At 41.9% G+C, this 7,500-nt stretch overlaps 1 long non-coding RNA gene across 1 annotated transcript in view; it reads left to right on the forward strand.

The window, feature by feature from the left end:
- The first annotated feature begins 1,573 nt into the window (after positions 1–1,573).
- LOC144958313 (uncharacterized) overlaps positions 1,574–7,500 on the forward strand; it is a 16,199-nt gene continuing 10,272 nt past the window's right edge. The window contains exon 1 of the long non-coding RNA XR_013642395.1: positions 1,574–1,795. This is a non-coding gene — a long non-coding RNA (uncharacterized LOC144958313). The remainder of the gene's footprint in view (positions 1,796–7,500) is intronic.

Raw genomic sequence — 7,500 nt, forward strand, 5'->3', positions numbered from 1 at the left:
TCTTTGTAACAAAACTTTGTTCTTTACTTTCCATATTTGTCTCCGTTGGTCTCAAAACGGTATTATGTCGGGATGGGCCAGATGCTAAAAAGTCAAATTATAGTTAAACTGGTCAAAAATATGAAACGTTGATATTTACCACAATAAAATATGATATTCCTTCTCCTCTATAAAGCATATAAACTCAACTTAAGCATGATATTTCTGGCTACAAATTTCATTTTATTCATCTTAATCATCCCGACTTAAAACCGTTTTGAGACGAAGGGTCACATTTGAGTTATATTATTCTGTCCTTCTTCTTACAATGTTGAAGTGATATATTTGTATATGCTCTAAATTATACTCAGTAATACAATTGTTCTCTCACATTTAATCACTAAAAGCTTCTGTCTTGAGTAATTCCACAACATTAATCCGGTGTCCCGTCAAAATGATAACAAATATAATACACAATAAAAACATTGATAGAGCTTCAATCTCCAGCGCTCGTGTTCAGCGGCGCTTTACAAAAGTCGTGCTACCATTACATCTCAGAGGTTCCCGATAGTTGGGACCATTTTCAATACCTATATTTTTTACAAGGGTACGCGTTTCGCGTTTTGAACACTCGCTTGCATCAAACAACACATATAATGAACACACGATGACGAGAACGAATACATTTGAATTGCTCCATTTTATTTTTTTGAAAACATCAAATAAAGAAATAAAAGAGCAGGACCGGTATAAAATAAAGATCAGAACCAGTCGTGGTATACTGATTTTTTTTAATGTTTTTTTTCTGGTAATCTTCTTTCTTGCTTTGTCTGAAACCGTTCATACACATTTGTTCCTATCTTTATTTTACTAAAGACTTTTTCTAGGTATGTTCAAATCAAATAAAACAATTACATGTTACAAATATAGAACTATAATAACTACTACTTCAATTGCTATTGTCCTTTTAACGCCAAAGAAACTCATCTCCTTTGGCCGTATGGCTCTGATGGACTACTTTACAAAATAGTGTAATGCTGGCAGTCATGAAATATTAAGGATATGTTAAAATTAGTTATCCCACGTAGTTATGATAATGTGTGGCTTAGTGGTCTTGTGGTATGACACTCGCCTTTGGTCTGGACCATTCAAGGTTTGAGTCCGCTGTGAGCGGCACAGAGTTGGGTCCTTGCATTTGGCCTAGGACCTATTGTAGAGCGCTTTGAGAACGTTTAGTGGATATTGCACTCTATAAATCCCCAAGTTCCCCTTTCCCCACCTATTTTATCTATTTACAGTAACAAAGTTGGTCTACGTACCGAGGTCAGTGTTCAACTATTTGCAGGTCTGGAACCCCCAGCGTGTACTTATATATGTTTATTAGATGTATTTTACTCAAGAAGCGTATGCTTTAGAAATTATTACAGTGATAAATTAAGGAGAAATAATCGAATAACAGGCTGTTTGGATTAAAATAATCCAAGCTGGTAACCCTATTGTTCGCCAAGCCCTCACTCACGCCTTGTCGCTAATGTCAAATGCAAGAGAGTTGTGGAAAAGCGAGCTTCGTGGCTGTACTGTCGTCCATAGATAGGTATCACCAATAAACTTTTACTAGGGAAAGTCTATGATATCACTAATGTTTGGTGACTCTATGGATATCACAGTCTCTACTCTCACTCGTGTGATACGTTGTCCAAGTGACTTAAGACAATCGGGGAGTGGACAAAAATGCTCTATATAAACCTATGTTTGCGTGAGAAAACTTCACTGTGAAATAATTCAACCAAACAAGATGAATATCTTCCAGTTGCTCGTAAGTTTGATTTTATCTATTTATCCTTGGTAATGAAACTGTTGACTTTCCATGAGTACAGAAACATATACGAGTAACGTTACTATTTATTGGGACCGTTCTGTGACTCTCATTTCGCCGAACGAATTTTCACATAAATTCTTATATTACTACATCTTAGAATATTACAATTGGTTTGTATTAGGATTTGGAATTCTACATACATTATATATTACCGATACTGTGTCATCGTCCATCTGACTCAGCGATATCGTTGATAATTCGTTTTAATATTTTCAACCGGCACGGAATTTCTTACGACTGACCTCATTTGTGGCGGGTGTGTTTTATTGATATTATGGTTGTTGTGACGAGTTTTCGTGTTGACTTTCGCCCTTAGCTTCAGAAAACGACCTTCTATCATGCCAATGAATTTTTTTTTAATTTGACAGCATGATATTCGCCTAGAATTAGAACAACTACACACTGCGGTAGACTTACAATCTGTCCTCTCGCGTTAGTTTACATTTGGGTCGGTTAACCTAAATATGTGCGTGCCAGCTTTAGCGTCAGAAAACGAACTTCTATCATGCCACTGAGGACTTCCGTAGCGTCACAGAACTTTTATTACATTACTTAATTTTTCAGTCACTATGGATATCATTTAGTTTTCTAATTTCAAAAACAATTTGCCGAGTCGGATGTCGTATTCGATTCCGGCCGACGTAATTATTATTTACTGTGTTTCCCATCAGCTTCGATATTGCAAGTAAAAGCAAACATTATGTTTCATCAGATTATATTATCGTTAGTCTGTGTTGATGGGGGTTCGGGAGATCTCACTCAGGAAAAAAAAAGGGGGGGGGGACGTGTTCGGTGGAGTCTCCCCAGAAAATACAAAGTTAACGATTGCACTCGTCAGGTTGGATGAACGATCACGTGATCAAATTTTCTTTCTCTTTCTCTCGTTACAACAATTCAGAACGAAAATGGAGAGCCTGATTTTCACGTTAGAAGATGAAAACGGTTAGGAATAATTGTGCTTTGATATTTATTATTTTGCGACAATAATAAAATATGTTGTAAAAATTGCGATCCTTTTTTTTATTCGCGGGTTTAAATCGTTGACATTGACCTTTGTTTAGTAAAAAATCGGACAAAAATTACGACTTTGGTGATAAATAATGACTTTGATGACAATTATTGTAACTTAAAGCGTTATTGTGAATAATTTCTAAGTCCCTTATTTCTGGGCCGATTTTGTATTCGTGGTATCAATTTTATTGTAATAGAGAGAAAGGAACTTCCGAGTAATTTTTTACTGATGCGAAATTATTACATTGTATACTTTGGTATCAAGAGAAATGGTTAGAAATAAAAATGTCACATTCTTTGATATACCGCCACGATCTATTCGTATAGAATTGTGAGTCGAGTGTCCGAAGTCTTCGACCAATCACATGCTCTCTAACCGGCCTGCCGAAATAAAGACTATTCGCTTTCCATGAATTACGCTATTGTTATGCAAAAATTGTAACAAATTTTTGAGTAGGCTTAATACCTAAAATCCAAAAAGAAATATATATAGTTCTAGGAATTGGAATGTCACATTGCTGAAATCAGTTTGAAAAAATAAGAACATTGGTTATTATTTTTTTAAAAAAAAGGTTGAAACCAACTGTTTTAAGAAAAAATTGTTTTTCTTAATTTTAGCATTTTTAAACCACTTTTTATATGTCTGCCAATTTTCTTGATTTTTATATCATTTTTCACTTCTCAATGAGACGAACACGTTAATGTACTCGTTGGATTCAAAAGAGTTTAAAAGACAAATTTTGTTTTCAGATTGCGAGTCCAGCCTTACTAATTTATGAGCGTTGAGAGAATGACGTAACCATTACATACAAAACCTCATGGTCCATGCCACAGGACCTTTAGTGTTACAGAACCACTCGTCACGTTTGGTCAACCGTGTCCTTTGATGGCAGCAGCCTTTTATGGTTTTCACACTACTATGTTATAACGATCGACCCAATCAGCAAAGTCTGGTCCGCATTCGTTCATCTTCAGGTACCACTTGACGAAGTAGGATTTGAGTCTGGTGACGTCCTCGCTGAGTACGCTCTAGAGACGGGTCCACACTTTACTCTGAGTAACGATTGCCCAGTCGTCTGCGTATCCCTGCCTCAGGGAGGAAGTGTTCGGCATATCGCTAATGTAAACGTTAAACAACATTGGCGCAAGAACAGTCCCCTGAGGGACCCCATTCTTCAATTTCCTTACTTTGCTCGAGGCGTCTCAATGCGCGAGTGGAATTGTCTTTCCCCTAAGATCGAAGAGAACAACTTAAAGGTCTTTTTGAATCTTATGATTTTTGCTAGTTTGAGCATCAACCCTTCGCACCAGACCGTTTCGTACGCCGCAGATAGGTCTATAAAGACAGCACCTGTTTGCTGTTTTCTCTCGAACCCATGCTCAATATGCTCTGCAAGAGCAATAACCTGCTCCGTGGTACACCTCCCGTCCCTTGAAGCCCGCCTGCTCGGATGGCAGGGGCAGCGTCTAGGACCGGCCCCCATCGGTTTAATAAAACACGCTCCAACAATTTGTAAAGACAGCCCAGCTGAGATATGGGTCTGTAACTGTCGCCTCCTTCGCCGGTTTCCCGGGTTTCAGGATAGCAACTATCTTCGCATGCTTCCACACTTGTTGAAGCTTTCCTTTTGCAAGGACATCGGACATTGCCCCTGCCAGCCAGACCCGTGCCCTGGGACTCAGATGCGTCACCATATCGGGATATACACCATCTATCCCTGCTGCTTTGCAGTTCTTTACATCGCTAATGTCTACACCCACTTCTCGGGGACTGAACGGGGCCGTACATTCCGACTCCTCCGCATGTAGCGAGTCCATAATCGTACGGTACGCCTTGCGGACACCGCGCTCAAAAGCCTGATTAGGGACCCTTTTACTACGGTTCTTAATGTTCTTGGCCATTGTGTCTGCCTCACGCTCCGGTGCATCATTCGCGTAATTCCGGTCCGGGTCCAATTTCTTTATCAGACGCCAAGCGTGGCGGCTGGAGTGTGTAAAGTCGAGACTTTCCACAGTCTCCTGCCACTGTTGCTTCCTTCCCTTTGCCAGAGACTGAAGTAGTCTATCGGCTACTTCCTGCGACTGGGTCTCCCTGTACTCTTTGTACAGCTCTTCCGACTCTGCTGTCCAGCAAGGGGTGCAGAATTTCCGTTTGCCCCGTGGAATAGAACGTTGAGCGCTCTTAACCAGTAGCCTGCTAAATCTGATTATATTCTCGGAGGAATGGCAGGGCAAACCTATTCGATATAGGAACTGAATTCCTCCCAGTCAGTCTTACTGAAGTTCCATCTGCAAAGTGGGAGAGACTGCACCCTCGGTATTGTCACCCCCGCTGTGACAAGAACTGGCCTGTGTGGGCTATGCGGAAAGTCCCCGAGGACTGTTCGTTTCACCTGCAGCGGTTAACCGTTCGCGCCTTTCGTAACGAGGGTGAGGTCTGGAGTATACTCCTTCTTATGGCGGGTACCCCTGAAGGTACCCTTGGCTGTAGGATCGTACACTATGTGCAGATCATTACAGTCCATCCATGAGCGGAGTTTTCTTCCTGCCTCGTTGCAGTCTCGGTAGCCCCATTCGTGATGGTGGCTATTAAAGTCTCCCAGACAAATGAAAGGATGACTGACCACCGCTACCGGTGGTGTAGTCGCTCTCGGTGGTTTGTAGATATCATGCAAACACAGTCCACCTAATTCCACGGAAATTCGGTTCACCCCATTGCTGTCCGTTACGCTCTCTATGACCCTTACCTTCGATGGCTCTTTAGCGTAAACACTAACCCCTCCTTTGAGCCTCGAAATGTCCTCGAGTTGGACCACCGTATTGCCTGGGATCTGGAATCGGGAAGATTGCGCGCCTGAGTAAAGGTGGGTCTCCTGTAACAGGAGGATGTCTACGCTATGGTAGGCCAGTAGCTTTGACAAAAGTTCATTTTTTTGCCAGACTCTGGCTCCCGATCTTCAGGGACAATATGTGCGTCAGGTCGCTATCGCATTTTCTGATCGGCAGGCCGCGAATCGAAGGTGTAGAGGGACGCTTGCTTTTTTCTAGAAAGTGCCGACGACCCTGGCGACACGAACGCGGTATTATTTGGCTAGGCGGCAGACCGCTTCGTCATTGACTGTACTGAATTGGAACCATCATATCGAAGTAGTGTGGTGCCCGAGATAGCGTCTGCTATTCGGGCACCGGGTTGGATCAAATTTAGTCACACACCGGGGCGAGCAGCTCATGTGGCTCGTTGGCTCGATACCCGGGATGGTCTCGTGACGGTCAACGGGGATTAATACCTTTGCCCTCCCGTGTGGCTTAAGCCCCCTCACTAGCTGCAAGGGGGGGCCTTTGATGGCGTACTGGCTTTATGAAGGCTCCAAAGGCTCCATATGCAACATCGGCACTACCGAGATCTCGTTAATGGCGACAAGATGTGACGTAAGAAGGGTAGATCCGGGTAACTTTTTTCTCGTATCACATCGGTCGGTACGCTTTCGTTAAGAGTCTGATGCATGGCCTACAAGAGAGTCAAGACCTCGTCGCACGCGTCTTGAGCCGGGATGGTTAAAGCCATTGACTAGCGCTGTGTTGTTTGTAGGCAGTGTGTCAATGAGAGTTAGCAAAGACCCGTATGCAATGGGGCAGTGATGTAAGAGACGAGTTGTACTTATTTAACTCATTAAAGGTGTCGGAGTGATGATTTACTAATAAAAAGCCCGTATTATATTCAAATCATAAATCATGACGAGAAGGCACGTTAAGCATAGTATAGAAATAACCGAACATTAAACTTTATTTGAGATGGACTAAAAATAAAACAGCTTGAGAGAGAGAGAGAGAGAGAGAGAGAGAGAGAGAGAGAGAGAGAGAGAGACTGACTTTTGGGGGATTTTGTGCACCTCATTGTGATGGTAGTGATGGCAGTAGAGGTAGTAGTAGTATTAGTAGTAGTAGTATTAGTAGTAGTAGTAGTAGTAGTAGTAGTAGTAGTAGTAGTAGTAGTAGTAGTAGTAGTAGTAGTAGTATTAGTAGTAGTATTAGTAGTAGTTGTTGTTGTAGTAGTAGCAGTAGTAGTAGTAGTAGTAGTAGTAGTAGTAGTAGTAGTAGTAGTAGTAGTAGTAGTAGTAGTAGTAGTAGTAGTAGTAATAGTTCAGTGATGCCAAAACTCCTGTTTCACGGGAAAACACTCCGGGTTCCGGACAACTTCCGTCAAATTCCAATGAGGTCAATTTTATTCGAAGGATACCCCCCCCCCCTCCATCCATCAAACCATCACTACTGCTACAACCATCATTACTACTACTACCACTGCAACCAGCACCACCGCGTCATCATCACTACCACTACAACTACAACCGCCATCACTACCACTAATACTGCAACCACAACCACATAATCATATTCACAACTACTGCAACCACCACCACCACATCATCATCATCACCACTACTACTATACCACCACTATCGCCACATCATTATCACTACCTCTACTACTACAACGACCGACACCACATCATTATCAATACCACTATTGCTACAACCACAATCACATCATCATCATCACTAACAACCACCATCAGAATCCCATAATCATCACTACCACCACTAGCACTACTACATCCAATACTGCGACATCAT

The sequence above is a fragment of the Berghia stephanieae genome, chromosome 12, assembly GCF_034508935.2.
Source record: "Berghia stephanieae isolate SIO BIC M18660-M18661 chromosome 12, UCSD_Bste_1.3, whole genome shotgun sequence".
NCBI classification, from domain to species: Eukaryota; Metazoa; Mollusca; class Gastropoda; order Nudibranchia; family Aeolidiidae; genus Berghia; species Berghia stephanieae.